This window comes from Bubalus bubalis, chromosome 17 (genome assembly GCF_019923935.1).
Source record: "Bubalus bubalis isolate 160015118507 breed Murrah chromosome 17, NDDB_SH_1, whole genome shotgun sequence".
Classification (NCBI taxonomy): Eukaryota; Metazoa; Chordata; class Mammalia; order Artiodactyla; family Bovidae; genus Bubalus; species Bubalus bubalis.
Window position 1 is genome coordinate 3,886,173 of NC_059173.1, and position 16,193 is coordinate 3,902,365.

The 16,193-nt window shown below is 46.0% G+C and overlaps 1 non-coding gene across 1 annotated transcript; it reads left to right on the forward strand.

The window, feature by feature from the left end:
- Positions 1-11,316: 11,316 nt before the first annotated feature.
- On the forward strand, positions 11,317-11,423 carry LOC112580043. The gene has a single exon (XR_003104399.1). It is a non-coding gene; the product is annotated as a U6 spliceosomal RNA (small nuclear RNA).
- Positions 11,424-16,193: the final 4,770 nt, after the last annotated feature.

The following is a 16,193-nucleotide window of genomic DNA, read 5'->3' on the forward strand; positions in this document are numbered from 1 at the left end:
TTTTTAGGGAAAAAAAAAGAGATCTAGGGTTAGGCAAAATGTTTTTTAAACTTGACACCCAAAGCATCATTACACACCATGCATGATATGAAAAGTTGATAAGTTGGACCACCTCAGAACTAAAACCTTAGACTCTGTGAAAGACCCTGGGACTTCTCTGGTGGTCCAGTGGTTAAGACTCTGTGGTCTCACTGCAGGGGCTCTGGTTACTTCTAGGTCCAGGAACTAAGATCCCACATGCCACATGGCACGGCAAAAAAACCCAACAACTCAGCAGTAAAAATCAAATAATTCAATTAGAAAATGGGCTAAGGACATGAACAGACACTTCACTGAAGAGAGTACACAGATGGCAAATAAGCACATGAAAAGATGTCCAACATTGTTAGTCACTATGGAAATGCAAATTGAAACCATATAAGGTATAACAATAAACCTACCAGGATGGCTAAAATAAAAAATAACAATAACACCAAGGGGTGGGGAGGAAGCAGAGGGACTGTATCACTTATACACTGCTGGTGGGAGTGTAAAATCAAAGTCACTCTGGGAAAAAAGTATGGCAATTTCTTACAAAACCATGTGTACACTTACCAATACCCCACAGATGTGTTCTTGGGCATTTGTTGTAGAGAACTGAAAACTTATGTTCACACAAAAACCTCTACTTGATTGTCCATAACAGCTTTATTCACAGTAGACCCAAACTGGAAACAAGCCAGTGTCCTTCAGTGGCTGAATGTAAAACAAACTTTGGCACATCCATACCATGGAATACTATTTAGTAATAAAAAAAGGGAGGAGCTATTGACACCTGCAACAACTTCATGGGATGTCAAGGGAATAATGATGAATGAAAAAAGCCAACCTTAAAAGGCTACTTACAGGATGATATATATATATATATATATATATATATATAAAACATTCTTGCAGTAACAAAATTGTAGAAATGGAGAATACATTAGTGGTTGGCAGGGGTTAGGGAAACAAAAAATTATTTAAGAAAATGTTTTTAATATTTATTTTATTTATTTATTTGGCTGCACTGGGTCTTAGTTGTAGCACACAGGATCTTTAGTTGAGAATCTTTGATCTTCTTTGTGCCATGTAGGATCTAGTTCCCTGAGCAGGGATCAAACCCCGGCCTCCTGCTTTGGGAGCACAGAATCGTAGCCACTATACCACCAAGTTCCACTCTTCTATATCTTGACGGTAATGGTAATCAAACAAATCTACACAGATGCTTACTCCTTGGAAGAAAAGTTATGACCAACCTAGACAGCATATTAAAAAGCAGAGATATTACTTTGCCAACAAAGATCCGTCTAGTCAAGGCTATGTATAGATAGTCATGTATGGATGTGGGAGTTGGACTATAAAGAAAGCTGTGTGCCGAAGAATTGATGCTTTGGAACTGTGGTGCTGGAGAAGACTCTTGAGAGTCCCTTGGACTGCAAGGAGATCCAACCAGTCCATTCTGAAGGAGATCAGTCCTGGGTGTTCTTTGGAAGGAATGATGCTAAAGCTGAAACTCCAATACTTTGGCCACCTCACACGAAGAGTTGACTCATTGGAAAAGACCCTGATGCTGGGAGGGATTGGGGGCAGGTAGAGAAGGGGACGACAGAGGATGAGATGTCTGGATGGCATCACTGACTCGATGGACGTGAGTTTGGGTAAACTCTGGGAGTTGGTGATGGACAGGGAGGCCTGGCGTGCTGCAATTCACGGAGTCGCAAAGAGTCAGACACAACTGAGCGATTGAACTGAACTGAACTGACATACACACACACACACACACACACACACGCACACACACACACGAATGTGTGTAAAACATGAAATTTAGATAAGTGGGTGGACTATATCAATGTTGATTTCCTGGTTGAGATATGGCACTATAATTATATAGGGAAAATTGGCAAAAGACAAGGGGCCATTTCTTACAACTGCATGTGAATCTGCAATTACCTCAAAATAAATGTGGTGGGTTTTTTTTTTTTATTCCTTTGAGTTCTTGGCCCAAGATGGTTCTTTTGAGGGGTAATGGTACATTTAGCTTTCATTTGCCTACCAGATAACCTTTAGCAGGGCCTGTATTTCAGGTACTGGGCTAAGTGCTCTCCATAGATGATCTCTTTTAATAGAACCTTCCCTGGTGAGCCAGTGGCTAAGACTCTGCACTCCCAATGTAGGGTGCCCAGGTTTGATCTCTGGTCAGGGAACTAGAGTTCACATGCTGCAACTAAAAGAACTTGCCTGCCACAACTAAGAAGGCAAATAAATAAATAGTTAAAAAAAAAAAAAAAGAACCTGATGAAGTCAGAAACACTGTTACCATATCTTCATTTATTAGATGAGGAAACTGTGGCTTATCAAAGTCAAGTTATTTGCCTCAATCTATATGGTGATTAGGCTTCCCTAGTAACTCAGCTGGTAAAGAATCCACCTGCAATGCAGGAGACCCCAGTTTGATTCCTGAGTTGGAAAGATCCACTAAAGAAGGGATAGGCAACCCACTCCAGTATTTTGGCCTGGAGAATTACATGGACTGTATAGTTCATGGGGTCAAGAAGAGTTGGACACAGCTGAGCAACTTTCACTCATACATATAGTGATTAAGAGCCAGGAGCAAAATCAGAGCCTCTGAGTCCAAGACCCACACCCTCAACCTCTGCACAAGTCCTCTTTGATTAGATGCCACGTGGCACTGGTCTTTGGCTTGGTCTGACCTTCAACCTGGGACAAAAGGCTAGATCTTTCCTTTGAGTAGCTTCCGGGCATGGCAGTACTACAGTGGAAGGAACACGAGATCCTTCCACTAGATTCCCTGAGACCATTCCACTTCCCAAGACTGAGTCTCAGTCCCAATACCATCACTTGCATGCCGCATGGCCTTAGAAACGTCGCTTGGGTCTGAGGTTCCTCCCCCTCAAATCAGAGCTTGTAATTCCAGCCCTGTCGGTGGATCAAATGAAGTAATACATTTCAAAAGGCTTGGGCCACTCCAAAGGGGGCAGTTATTATTAATAACAGGGCACCATGAAATAAATTCTAAATATAGGCCACTTGCTCATATTTATCTTCTGGCTTGACAGTAAATGTTCTGAGGGCACAGGCTGAGTTTTAACTTTTATTTTCTCCTAACCTCCCCTTATAAAGTGCTCACAAAAATAGCAGGTTTCTAAAAATCCTTGTTAATGGCTATGTCGGTAGAAATGTGATCAGAATGCAAAATGAAAAGTGACAAATTGAGGGTAAAAATGAAGAACCCTGTTCTTTAACTGCACTCTTCTTATAAATTGTGAAGAGTATAGAGAATAGAAAAACTGGCTTCTGAATATCCTGCCTTAAAACCCCAGGTAACTCTTTGTTTTCAGTTTTGGAAGTGTGGGTTCTATCTTTTTAGGGGCATGGAAGAATGTGAAATTTGCAAAGCCCTTTGAGGTACAGGATGTTCTTGCTATTTATACCAACCAGGATCTGTGGCTGTTTTTTGGGCAAGGTTTTTCCACATAAAATCAACCTTCCCCACCCCCCCCTTTTCCCAGTTATGACAACTTTGAAAACTCACAAACAAATTCCTCAGCCTTATTACTAATGCCAATAACATGGACTTTTAAAACTGCCTTTCATCTCGACATCTTGAGCAATGTTGCAAACAGTAATTAAACTTCAACACCCTGGTGAAGGAGGCATTAATTATTCCACCCACTTTCCAAACAGGTAAACCCAGAGTTACAAATTAGAGGTCTGGCCATGGGTCACCAGGGATAGAAATAGAGATGAGAACAAAATTAAGAATTCCAGGCCTCTCAGATCTTAGATTCAACAAGGTGTGCAGAGTAAGAGGCTGTGGAGATGCCCTCTCAGTGCCCAGTGGAAGAACAGGGCAGATTCAATGATGCTTAAGAAAATGAAGGGGGGGGGGGGGGGGCGGGGGGGCGGCAGGGAGGATTTGAAACCATTCCCTGGCAGTCCAGTGGTTAAGACTCTGAGCTTGTACTGCAAGCCATGCAGGTTTAATCCCGGTGGGGGGAGCTGACATCCTGCATGCCACGTGGCAGAGCCAAAAAAAAAAACTACTTAGAAAAGAAAATAAATGTGTTTGATCCGTAAAACATGAAGGTAAAGAAGAGTGTGATTAAAATGTGGGATATAGTTCCCTGACTAGGTATTGAACCCAGGCACTGGGAGACCAGTCTTAGCCCCTTGAACACCAGGTAAGTCCCTGTGTCCGGTTTTTGGCTACTATGAACCGTCTTGTACATGTTGTTTGGTGGACCTAAGCATTTATTTCTATGCGAGTATATGGGCTTCCCTGGTGGCTCAGCAGTAAAGAATCTGCCTGCCAATGCAGGAGCTATGGGTTCGATCCCTGGTTCCAGAAGATCTCCTGGAGAAGGAAATGGCAACCCACTCCACTATTCTTGCCTGGGAAATCCCATGGACAAAGGAGCCTGGTGGGCTACAAAGTTGCAACGAGTCAGACACGATTTATTGGCCAAACAATAACAACTAAAACATGGAGGAGAAGAGTTTTGGTCATAGGGTAATCGAATGTTTGGCTTTGGAGAGATATTCCCAGCAAGTTTTCCAAAGTGGTTGCTATAATCAACTTACTTACCAGTGTGTGAGAGAGTCCCAGTAGAAGTATAAAATTTTATATGTCACTGAATTCTTCTTGAAAATTTTATTCATTTCTTTATTGGCTGTGCTGGGTCTTTGTTGCTGTGCGGACTTTTCTGTAGTTGCGGCAAGAAGGGCCTACTCTCCAGCTGTGATGTGTGAGCTTCTCATTGCAGTGGTTTCTCTTGTTGTGGACTGCTGTCTCTGAGGGTGCAAGAGCTTCAGGAGTTGTGGGGCGAGGGCTCAGCAGTTGCAGTTCCAGGGCTCTAGAGCACAAGCCCAGTGGTTGTGACGCACAGGCTTCGTTTCTCCATGGCATGTGGGATCTTCCTGGACCAGGGATCAAACCCGTGTCTCCTGCATCAGCAGGTGGATTCTTTACCACTGAGCCACCAAGGGGGTCCCTATATGTCACTAAATTCTAAAAAGTGATGGCATGCAAGTCCAGCTAAGATCTGTCCATGCTTCAGGATCCTCATTTCAAAGTGTTTTCCGGTTCCAATCCAGAAGCAGAGAAAGCGTCTAAAAGAGTCTCAAAGGCTGTGGGACAGGAACATGACGTCACGTCAGGAAGTTTAGTGACTACAGTCGTCATCCCCTTGGGTGACTTTGAGTCAGTCACCCCTCTGGACCTCAGTTCCTCTCTCTGGAAGTGAAGCACATGGATGGGACCATTTCTAAAGTTTCTTTTCGCTTCAAAGGCAGTGATTCCAAGATGAAAAAATGTTGATGCTGTAATGTTTAGTGAAAAGGCAGAAATAGCACGCTCCGTGACTGGGGAAAGTATACTTTCCCAAAGGCATAGACTGGAGAAAAATATACAATGCTTACATTGTTAGGTTGTGGCATATTTATTTTTCTGTTTTTAACAGTATTTAAAAAATTTTGCAGCTGTATGGGTTTTTTAATATTCATCTATTAAAAATATTCATCTATACAAATATATGTGACATATTAACAGTACTTGACAATGTTATTAATATCTCATATTAATACATGAATTGTTTTTCTCCTTTTAGATATTATATAAGAACCGAGGCTTCATTCCCTCTGAATAAATTCTAGACTCAAATTCATTAGACACTTTGAAGTCTCATAATATTTATTTAACAAATACTTACTGAGCACCTTCTGTGTGCCAGGCACAGTGCTTTGCCCTGAGGGAATGAACAGGGATGAACTAGAGATGGTCTTTAATGTCTAGGAATTTACCACCTGCTGCAGGAACAAGCCCGTAAACAAATGGGAACCGGGCCATGTGCTAAGGTTTATTTTAGGCAACTTGTGAGCTTACTTCTCTCACTAGGTTTGGGCAACTAAAGAAAGCTTCCTGGAGGAGATGACCCTCAGCTGACACCTGAAAGATGATTTAAAGTAAGCCAGGTAATAGGGAAACAGAAGCGGGGGCCAGCTGGAGCATAGGCGTGGGAGCACCATGGAGCTGCAGGAGTCTTAGTGGTGAGGGGTCGTGGGACACAGTGAGACAAGGGTGAAGAGGCTTGAATTCCCCACAGGGGTCCTTGAACTGCCAGGAGAAGCGCCTGAAAAATACGAAGCCAAGGGACTTCCCTGATGGTCCAGTAGTTAGGATTCCGTGCTCTCGCTGCTGAGCCCAGTTCGATCCCTGCTTGGAGAACTAGGATCTCACAAGTCTTGCAATGCAGCCAAAAAAAAAAAAGAGAGAGAGAGAGAGAGAAAAAGAAGCCGAGGAGTGACACAGTCAGATGGGGGCTAACCTGTAACTGTTCAGCCCTGTCCCCAAGTCCCCTGGTATACCTGACCGTAAACTGAGATATCGCCAGATGTGTATAAACTGGGCTGCCTCCGTGCCCTGCCGGCATTGCTCTGGGTTTTGGTCAGGGAGCTAGAAGACTTGTCAAAAAGCAAGTCATATGGGGCCTGCGGGCCTTTTTGACAACCAAGAGCAATGTTTGAGCCCTGGAGAGGTGGCTGAGGGCCCTGCCAGGAGGGATGCACAGTAGGTGTGTGGGTGGTGGCCAGAAGGGTGAGAGAATGAGGAATTCATCCCAACAGAGTCAGGGAGTGTCGGTGGGCATCAGTGGTGGAAACCAGGCCCAGAGAGCAGGGAGCAGAGACCCACTGTGGCATGTTGTCTATAGCCAGGAGGGACAGGGGGCAGGCTGCTAGAGGAAAGGAGACAGCCCTTTCCCCGGGTCCCTCTCACCATCTCTGCAAAGGCTCCTTTATGCCTTGTCACTGGCGGGCCGCCTCAACTGAGCACTCAATCCCCAGTGGAGCTGAGGGCATGTCCGTCAGAATCCCAGGGTGCAGCTGGAAGCGGGGCAGCCTTCCCAGTTTGGCTGATGACATCTTGATCAAGTTCTCAAGTCTGCGGTCAGCCCCTAACAGATTCTCTGGGCAGGGGTTCATCTGGGCCACTCCTGCACCTGCCTGCCCACTCAGGGCACAGCAGCTGGCAGACCACAGCCTCCTGCCAAGAAAGGCCTGGAACTCACTAGGTCTCAAGAGGCTTGACTTTCAGCCTCGAGAGCAGTGTCCTCTGAGCACGGCCCCCGATCAACAGATGGCAGGGCAATTTAAAGATACAAAAACTTGCTTTCATTTTCACATGCTGTCTAAAAAAGTATAAAGACTTATAGCTACATCTCAGGCTAACTAAAATCTTTATCCTGGGTTCCCCCAAGATAGAGTTTGATATAAAGGCTTCTGTATGGAGAGTTTATTTAGGATGTGGCCCCAGGGAGCAAGAGAGAAGGCCAGGCAAGGAGCAGGAGCCAGAGGGAGGTGGGCCAAGGGTGGACCTGATGTGGGTGATTCATGACTCCTTGGGATCGTCAGAGATACCTTAGGAAATATATCTGGGAAACAATCCTTCTGAGGAATAAAGGGGGAAGTATCTGATCATCAGCTCTGAGTCCCATTGGTCAAGGATTGCCTCACAAGCATTAACATTCTACACTTCCTGGTTACACAGGGTGAACACTGGGCCTGAGAGGTAACCCGTCCCTGGCGGCCCAGGGAGAGGTGGGGCATTGTCAACTCTCACCTGAGACCACCTAGCGCTAGTTGGAATAAACGGTCAGTTCTGGGACTTCACTGGTGGAATCCTCCTGCCTGTGCAGGAGACACTGGTTTGATCCTTGGTCTGGGAAGATTTCACGTGCCTAGGAGCAACTAAGCCTATGCATCTCAGCTACTGAAGCCCGAAGCACCTAGAGCCTGTGCTCCATGACAAAGAAGCCACCACAGTGAGAAGCCGCACACTACAAATAGAGAGTAGCCCCTGCTCACTGCATCTAGAGAAAGTCATGTGCAGCAATTAAGACCCAGCCCAGCCAAAAATTAAATAAGTATTTTAAAAAAGGGCGAGCTCTGTGTAACCGAAGTGCTACACAGAGGTGTATGATACACTCTAGACGTTCTAACATGCCCCTGTCCACCCCCATGGCCCTCTCTTGACCTCATGCAATGGACATCTTTCATTCTTGCCTGCCTAGCATCCATTTCTAACCTAGTCGTTGCACCCCTCTTTGGGCATTAGGAAACCAAGCTTCCCCCAATTTCAGTCCCTGTAGTTGGGTGAGACTGACTTCCCCTCCCTCCCCATGCCCTCAACTCCAAGGGTTGGCCAAGTCCCAGATCCAGCCAATCAGATAATCTGTTCCCCCGTCCACTAGCATGACCGGTTCTGGAAGGTTCCCTGGATCCGGTTGGTACAACATCTTCCTTTCTTCATTTGGATATCTCCACAGCCATATATTAACACTAGGAAAGGTGATTACATTCCAAATTTCCGGCATGGGACGTGATGAGCTTATACCAACCAGCACACACAGTCTACTGGATGTAGATGCTAATTTCAGAGTATGCTTGTAACCTAAGTGGCCCAGACAGGCTGGATCTCAGTACTCTGGCTTGGAATGCAGAAACAGATGTGTCCTTTCAGATGGGAAGTGTATAAGAAGGCCCAGGACTTCCCTGGCAGTCCAGTGTCTGGGACTCTGTGCTTCCACCGCAGGGGTCATGGGTTCGATCCGTAGGAGGGGAACTAAGATCCCACAGGCCACGTGGTTTTGCCAATTGTAAAAAAAAAAAAGGACCGTGATGCTGATGACTGCTGAAAGTCTTCCTAGGGTGCAAAGGTGAACCCATATCAGAAGAAGTCCTCACAGTACGTGGCAGAGCAGAAAGACAGACAGAACTGGTCCCTGAGAATGAGGACATGGGTGAGTTGTGGAATCAACTGAACCTGAAAATCAGCCTCCTTATGGGATTCCAGTTATGGGAACCAGTCACTCCTCTTCACTGTTCAAGTCTGGTTAAGGTGGATGTTTTGTTCCCTGCAGCTGAACACAATCCTGAGACCAAGAGTGGTGGTGGTTTAGTCACTTCAGTTGTGTCCAACTCTGTGACCCCCTGGACTGTAGCCCACCAGGCTCTTCTGTCTGTGAGACTGCCCAGGCAAGAACACTGGAGGCAGTTGCCATTTCTGTCTCCAGGGGATCTTCCCAACCCAGGGATCAAACCTGCGTCTCCTGCATTGCAGACAGATTCTTTACTGACTGAGCCAGCTGGGAAGCACTCAGCCGAAACCCGGACTCAGGCATGAAAGAGAACTGTCGGTTTTTGAAACAGTAAAGTCCCAGGGTAGAGACACCCTGAACAAGTGGAGACTTCACACCTGTCGTCTCGTTTGACCGTCATATTTCATCCTGGTAACTATTACCAGAATCCCCACTGAATTAAAAAAAAAAAAAACAACAAAAAAACTCAAGTAAAAGCACTAACTTAAAAGTGGCTTTTTAATGGGAGCAGCTTTGCCCCCCGGGGGACACTTAATGACTAGAGACTTTTTAGTTGCCACAACTGGGGGCAGGGGGAGATATGCACTGGCATCTAGTGGGCAGAGGCCAGGAATGCCACGCCACAGCCTACAACGCACACAAGAGTCCACAACACAGAGGTCTCTGGGCCAAAATGTCAATAGGGCTGAGGTCGAGAAATACTGCTTGATTAACTGAGGGCCATCTAGGTGCTAGACTCAGAATCAAATCTAAGGGGCTGCACCAAATGCAGCCAGGCCCACCGTGGACGTGCAGTGCAGCCCAGTCCTGGAGCCTGTCAGGTTCGCCACAGGGAAGACACGGGAGATCGAGGGGCCTGAGAGCCAGAGGCAAGCGGAGCCCAGCCACTTCTGAGGGCACCATGAACTTGTACCAGCTTCACGCTCGGTCAGATGCGTTCCAGGGCGAGCCCCTTGCAGATTCCTGCATAATTTCTTGGCCCTGGTGGCCTGTGCTTCAGGGGACCTGGGGAGGTCTGTGGCTCCATGCCCAGGGTCCCAACTCCATTTCTACCTGTTTGTCTGGCATTTGCTGTACAAAATTGGAAATTAATAATTCATCTCACAGGATGAATAATTCAACAGAGGGGACAAAGTGTTGCCGGCAATGTTTGGCATCACAGAAACAGACTGTATTGCCTTCAAAAGGGAGAAGGAAAAGGAGATTCTACAGCCAAGCTGGTGTCTGGACCCAAGTGACTCTGATGCTAGACAACTGAAATGAGCCCTCCTTGGAGGTGTGTGGAAATGATGAGGACAGTGGGGCTCCCAGAAGGGAATTTGGGATCCTATCCTTCTCCCTCGATCACTTCCAGCCTCTTAAACCTTTATGGCTCATTACAGCCCAGCTTCATTGGCACCTATTCCAGGAAACCTTCCATGATACCCTCAACCAACTGAAGCAAAAATGCATTTCTCTCTGATCCCATATGTTAGTTACTTAGCCCTGACCTCTACTAACCTCACAGTCTCGCACTAAACCATCTTTCTGCTGCCAGAGATTCTAGAGGTGTGGAATGGGTTTTCTAGTGTGAAGGAAAAAAGAGGTTCAACAGAGAGCTAGTGTGACTGACTCTTAGCATTTCAGGATTGTGCTCATTTGAGGATAAAACCTGGCAGCCCTTCTACTGAAAAAAAAAAAAAAAACACCTCCCCAGTATATCCACAGACATTTCAGGGAATGCAGAGGTCCTGGAGCCCCTTCACTGACTCAGGTTTAGAATTCCTGCCTCACAAGGAGCCTTCCCTGAAGGAGGGGCTATAATTGTCCAGAATGTGGAACACAGCAGAGTCCCCCAGCCTTGCAGTGCCTTGAAATGGCCATGTCCCACGTGCCAAGGTATTTGAAGAGAGTGAATAATCAACAAGGAGCTATTAGAAGCTTGCGTGTGACACTGGGCAAGTCATTGCCCATCTCTGAGCCACAGTTTGTTTACTTGGAATTAGAAGAGTCGGTCTAGATTATCTTGGCGCTCTGATTCAGTCATTTATCAAACAAATATTTATTAAGTGCTATTAGGTGCCAGGTACCTAGCTGAGAACTGGGAATAAGGTTAGCGAACAAACAGATGAAGTTCCTAACTTGTCAAGACACATAGTCTAATGAGGAGGCAGTCACTGATTAAATGATCACACAAAAAAATAAAAGGTGATGAGTTGTGATCAGTGCTACACAGGGGAAGTGCAGGGAGCTAGGTAGGAGTGTATATGTCAGGGGAATGATTAGAACTTGGAGAAAGAAGAGATGAAGACTTCACCTTGATGAGGAGAGCATTGGGGGTAGTTCAGGCTGAGGAACCAGCATGGATAGGGCCCTGAAGTGTGAGGTGGCCGGGGCACTTAAGGAGTTGGAAGATCAGGTGCTCACTTCAGCAGCACATATACTAAAATTGAAACCATACAGAGAAAGTTAGCCTGGCCCCTGTGCAGGGATGATGTGCAAATTCATGAAGTGCTCCATATTTTTGACAGATATACACTATTGATGGGCTTCCCAGCTGGCTCAGTGGTAAAGAATCCTCCTGCCATTGTAAGAGACTCAGGAGACAAGGGTTCAATCCCTGGGTTGAGAAGATCCCCCTGGAGGAGGAAATGGCAACCCACTCCAGTATTCTTGCCCCTGGGAAATCCCATGAACAGAGGAGCCTGGTGGGCTGCAGTCCATGGGGTGGCAGGCCCTGGATGGCAAAGAGTAGGACATGACTGAGCACGCACGAGTTCACACTGTTTAGTCTGTATGAAATAGATAACTAATGAGAACCTACTGTATAGCTCAGAGAACTATGCCGAACAATGCTCTGTGGTGACCTAAGTGGGAAAGAAATCCAAAAAAAGAGAAGGTATATTTTATATATACACACACACACACACACACATATATGACTTACTATGCTTTATGGTAGAAATTAACACAATATTATAAAGCAGCTATATGCCAATAAAAATTTGGAAAAAAAAAAGAAATTAGAAGCTCTGAATGGCTTCATTCTGGAGTCTGCTGGGGACTATGCAGCCCAGGGAGTAAACATCCAGGAACATGAGAAGGCAGAGTCCCTCTCTTTTCATGATAGCCAAGGCATATCTTCCAGTAACTTCTTTTGATGCTCTCCCAAGGACAGCTAACGAGCTGGCACTATTTCACTGCATTGAAACTTCAGGTTTATTGGTTAAAAACATCAAGTACTAAACTTTCCCATCACCAGAGTAACTTAAGGTGTCTTTTGAAAGCCCTTCGTCTCATATCTTACATTAAAAGTAATAGATGCTACCAAATAAAAAATGTTTTATTTATTTATTTTTTGGCCATGCCATGGCATACGTGCCATGAACCGAACCCATGCCCTTGCAGTGGAAGCATGGAGTCCTAACCATTGGACTGCCAGAGAATCCCCCAAAAACATTTAATCTTAAAGCGAAGCAAAAATACCCCAGCCCAGCCCTCGCTGCAATTTAAACTATTTCCCAACCCCAGAGGAATTATTTGTACCTCCTGGTTCTGTGGCTCCATGGCCCCACACTGATGATTACCGAAAGCCTGGATGTACCAATTGCCACTTTGATGGGTGGTCTGAGAGCAGTGTCGCCAAGCTGCATGGGGCAGACAGAGCTACCCTTTCATCTCCCTGGGTGGAGCTTTAGGCTGGAGCCAGCACGGAGGCTTCAGTTCTGGGGCCCCTTCTGCCCCTCGCCAGCTGCTGGACATCTCTGGGCAAATCTCATGCCCTCTCTGGGCCTCAATTTCCTTATCCGACAAAGGAGAGATTGGGACTACATGTTTGATAAGGTTCTTTTCTTTGACTTGGGGATTCTCTGCCCTCTTCTTTCTAAAAGGCATGAACCCGGACATTTTCAAAATCTTTCCAACAACTATTCATAGGCCAGTGACAGAAGGCGAAATCACCACCACTATCTGTAAATTATAATGAGTAGATAATTAGCTGCCTTCAAATTAAGCCTCCCTTCTTGGAAGCCAGGAGGCTTAGTTTTTTAAGTTGTTTATCATTATCATCCTTTAACGCTGTTTTCTCACCACAACCCAGAGGGAAAGGGAAGAATGACAAGCAGATGTTTTGTTATTAGGGGCCCTGGGGGATGATCTGATACTTCCACTGCCGTGATCATTCTCCAGATTACTCTTGAGTCAGCAGAAGCTTTGATGAACTCAACAGAGGGCAGGGGGATCGGACAGACACGGCCTATCGAGAGAAAGCCTGGCTTAACAGAAAGCTGCTGGGGACAGCAGTTCCTGGCTGGCGACAGCATGGATTATGAAATTCGTATTTTTATGTAACACTTTGCAAAGAGATTTCATTGCCATTGTTTCATTTTCTCATGAGGATTCTTTGCCTCTGCCTGAGTTCAAACCACTATCATCTTCCACACAAGTCTCTCTCATTGCACAGTCTCCCCAGCTGTTGCAGGTTGCCTATAAAAACGGCCATCAGAAATCCATAGAAAGTAGATTAGTGGTTGCCTATTGTGGTGCAGTGGTAAAGAAAGAGCCTGCCAATGCAGGAGACTTGGGTTTGATCCCTGGGTGGGAAAGAGTCCACTGGAGAAAGAAATGGCAACCCACTCCAGTATTCTCACCTGAGAAATCCCATGGAGACAGGAGCCTGGCAGGCTACAGTCCTTAGGGTCACAAAGAGTTGCACATGACTTAGCAACGAAACAACAACAGTGGGTGGAGAGGAGGGCTAGTTCTTTCCCCCCTTGAATCAAAGCTGGCCTTGCAACTTGCTTTGACCAATGCAATGTGGAAGAGGTGATGTTGTATCAGACCCTATATATGACTGAAGTCGTGGCGTGTGACTTCTAAAGCTAGACCACAGAGGCATAGGTGCTTCTGCTTTGAGCTCTTTGATTACTCCTTCTGAAGGAAGCCAGGGACCGCGTTGCAGGGATGTGCAAGCAGCCCTGCAGAGAGCAACCGTGGCTTCTTGCCAACAGTCGGTACCAACTTGCCAGCCCTAGGAGTGGATCACCTGGAAGTGGATTCTCCAGCTCTGATCAAGGCTTCAGGGGAGCGCAGTCCCAGCTTACATCTGATTGCATCTTCGTGAGAGACCCTGAGCCAGATGCACCCAGCTGAGTCACTTTGGAATCCTTAACCCGCAGAAACCATGTCAGAGTTTTGGGGCAATTCGTTGCACAACAGTAGATAACTAATACAGTGGTTCACCCTTCAAATCTGGGTAAAGAGTCACTCCTACTCCACGTGGACTGAACTGGGAAGGATGGTTCTCTGCGTGAAATGCAGTCAGTAGGACTCTACGGTCCGTCTCCCCTATCCTCATCCTGCCTTTTTGTCTGTGGAAGAACTTTAGCCAAAGAATGTTCAATGGGAGATGAGAAGGAAAACTATCAAAGGAGACCAAATAAGGATAGTTTAGTCAGTAAGCATAGTCAAGGACCTCTCATTCCTTCTCAAGGGCTATAGATAATATTCTGAATCATCCTAGGAACTGTCTGATAGATACATGATGACCAGACTGCAGCCAACAATAAACTGCCACAATGCTGAGAACTGGCCTCCAGGGCATGGGAACAAACTGGCCATGGAACTGCAGATGAGCTGTACCTCAAATATTCAGGATGACGCTAGGCAGACCACCGATGACCAAATTCAGGATGGCTGTCAGAGCTGACTGTGCTGTTTCTGCATGTGGCCCCCACCCCCGCTTGTAAAAGCCCTTGCCCCCTGATTGTCAGTGGGGGAGTCAGCCTTTGGACAGGAATCTGTCCCCTCCCCACCCTGCTGCCTCATTGTTGCTGTTGTTGTTTTAGTCGCTCAGTCGTGTCTGACTCTTTTGAGACCCCATGGACTGTAGCCCACCAGGCTCCTCTGTCTGTGGGATTTCCCAGGCAAGAATACTGGAGTGGGTTGCCAATTCCTTCTCCAAGAGATCTTCTCCACCCAGGGATCAAATCCATGTCTCCTGCACTGGAAGGTGGATTCTTTACTGTTGAGCCATCAGCGAAGCCCACCCACTCCACCCCAATGCTGGCATCCAAAATAAAGCAAACTTTATTTTGTTTTATTTTTCCTTTCCACTAACCTGGCCTCTCTATTGGTTTTTGAGCAGCGAGCAGCCAGACCCCAATTTGGTTACATGAGGAGTGGTCAAGCTGCCATTAGTGGGAAAATAGAGGAAATGAACATTGTGCAGGCCACGCAACAGCTCACCTCAACAATGGCACTCTGCAAACACAAGCTGGTTGGAGGATTGAAGCACAAAGGCAATACTGATTCATTTTAGGTGACTCAGAGCATCTGGGCTGGGTGGGACTCAGACCCAGATATTTCAGTGCTGATTTTCTAGCTCCAACTACTGACAGTATTTCTTTTTATTCCTAGAGTTGACTGATTCTGAGCACCACAGACACTTGCCTCCATTGCCAATCCAAATAATTGCCATTAAATTAAGTTAGTTGTGGTTGTGTTTCTTTTAATATAGAAAACACAGCCCCCCCCCCCACCAATTCCTCCATACTTGTGTGTAACTGATACATGGTTTGAGGCTTCTCCTGTTAATGTGGTTTTTAAATTCCATTTCATTTGGACATATGACAGCTCAGACAAGGATGTCTCCTTTGGAACCTCACATTTCTCATTAATCTCTTCTGGAAAATGAGAGAAAACAAAGATGAAATAAATATAAGGGTTAACATTTCAAAGGAAGGGCTTCCCTGGTGGTCTACTGGTTAAGAATCTGCTTGCCGGTGCAGGAGACACAGGTTTGATTCCTGGTCTGGGAAGATTCCACAAGCCACGGAGCAGCTAAGCTCATGAGCCATAGCTACTGAGCCTGTGTGCCCTAAAGCCCTTGCTCTCCAACAAGAGAAACCAACCACGATGAGAAGCCTGAGCACCGCAACAAAGAGTAGCCCTCGCATACTGCAACAAGGACCCAGAACAGCCAAAAATAAACAAATAATTTTTTTTTAAATCACTCCAATGGATAAGGAGCCTCCTTCCTCCCTCTCTCTGTTCCTCATTTTCTTTCTTCCTTCCTTTCCCTCCACTAACATTTCTTGAGCACCTACTATGTGCTTGGTATTGTCTGTGCTATCTCATTCAGCCTCCAAATGACGAAGTGGGTATCAATGATCCCCTTTTGACAGATGAGGAAACTGAGACATGTTCAGAGAAGTCAGGTGTCTTGTTGGAACTTGTCTTTTTATAAGTCATGCTGTGCTGTGCTTAGTCGTGTCTGACTCTGTGATTCCATGGATG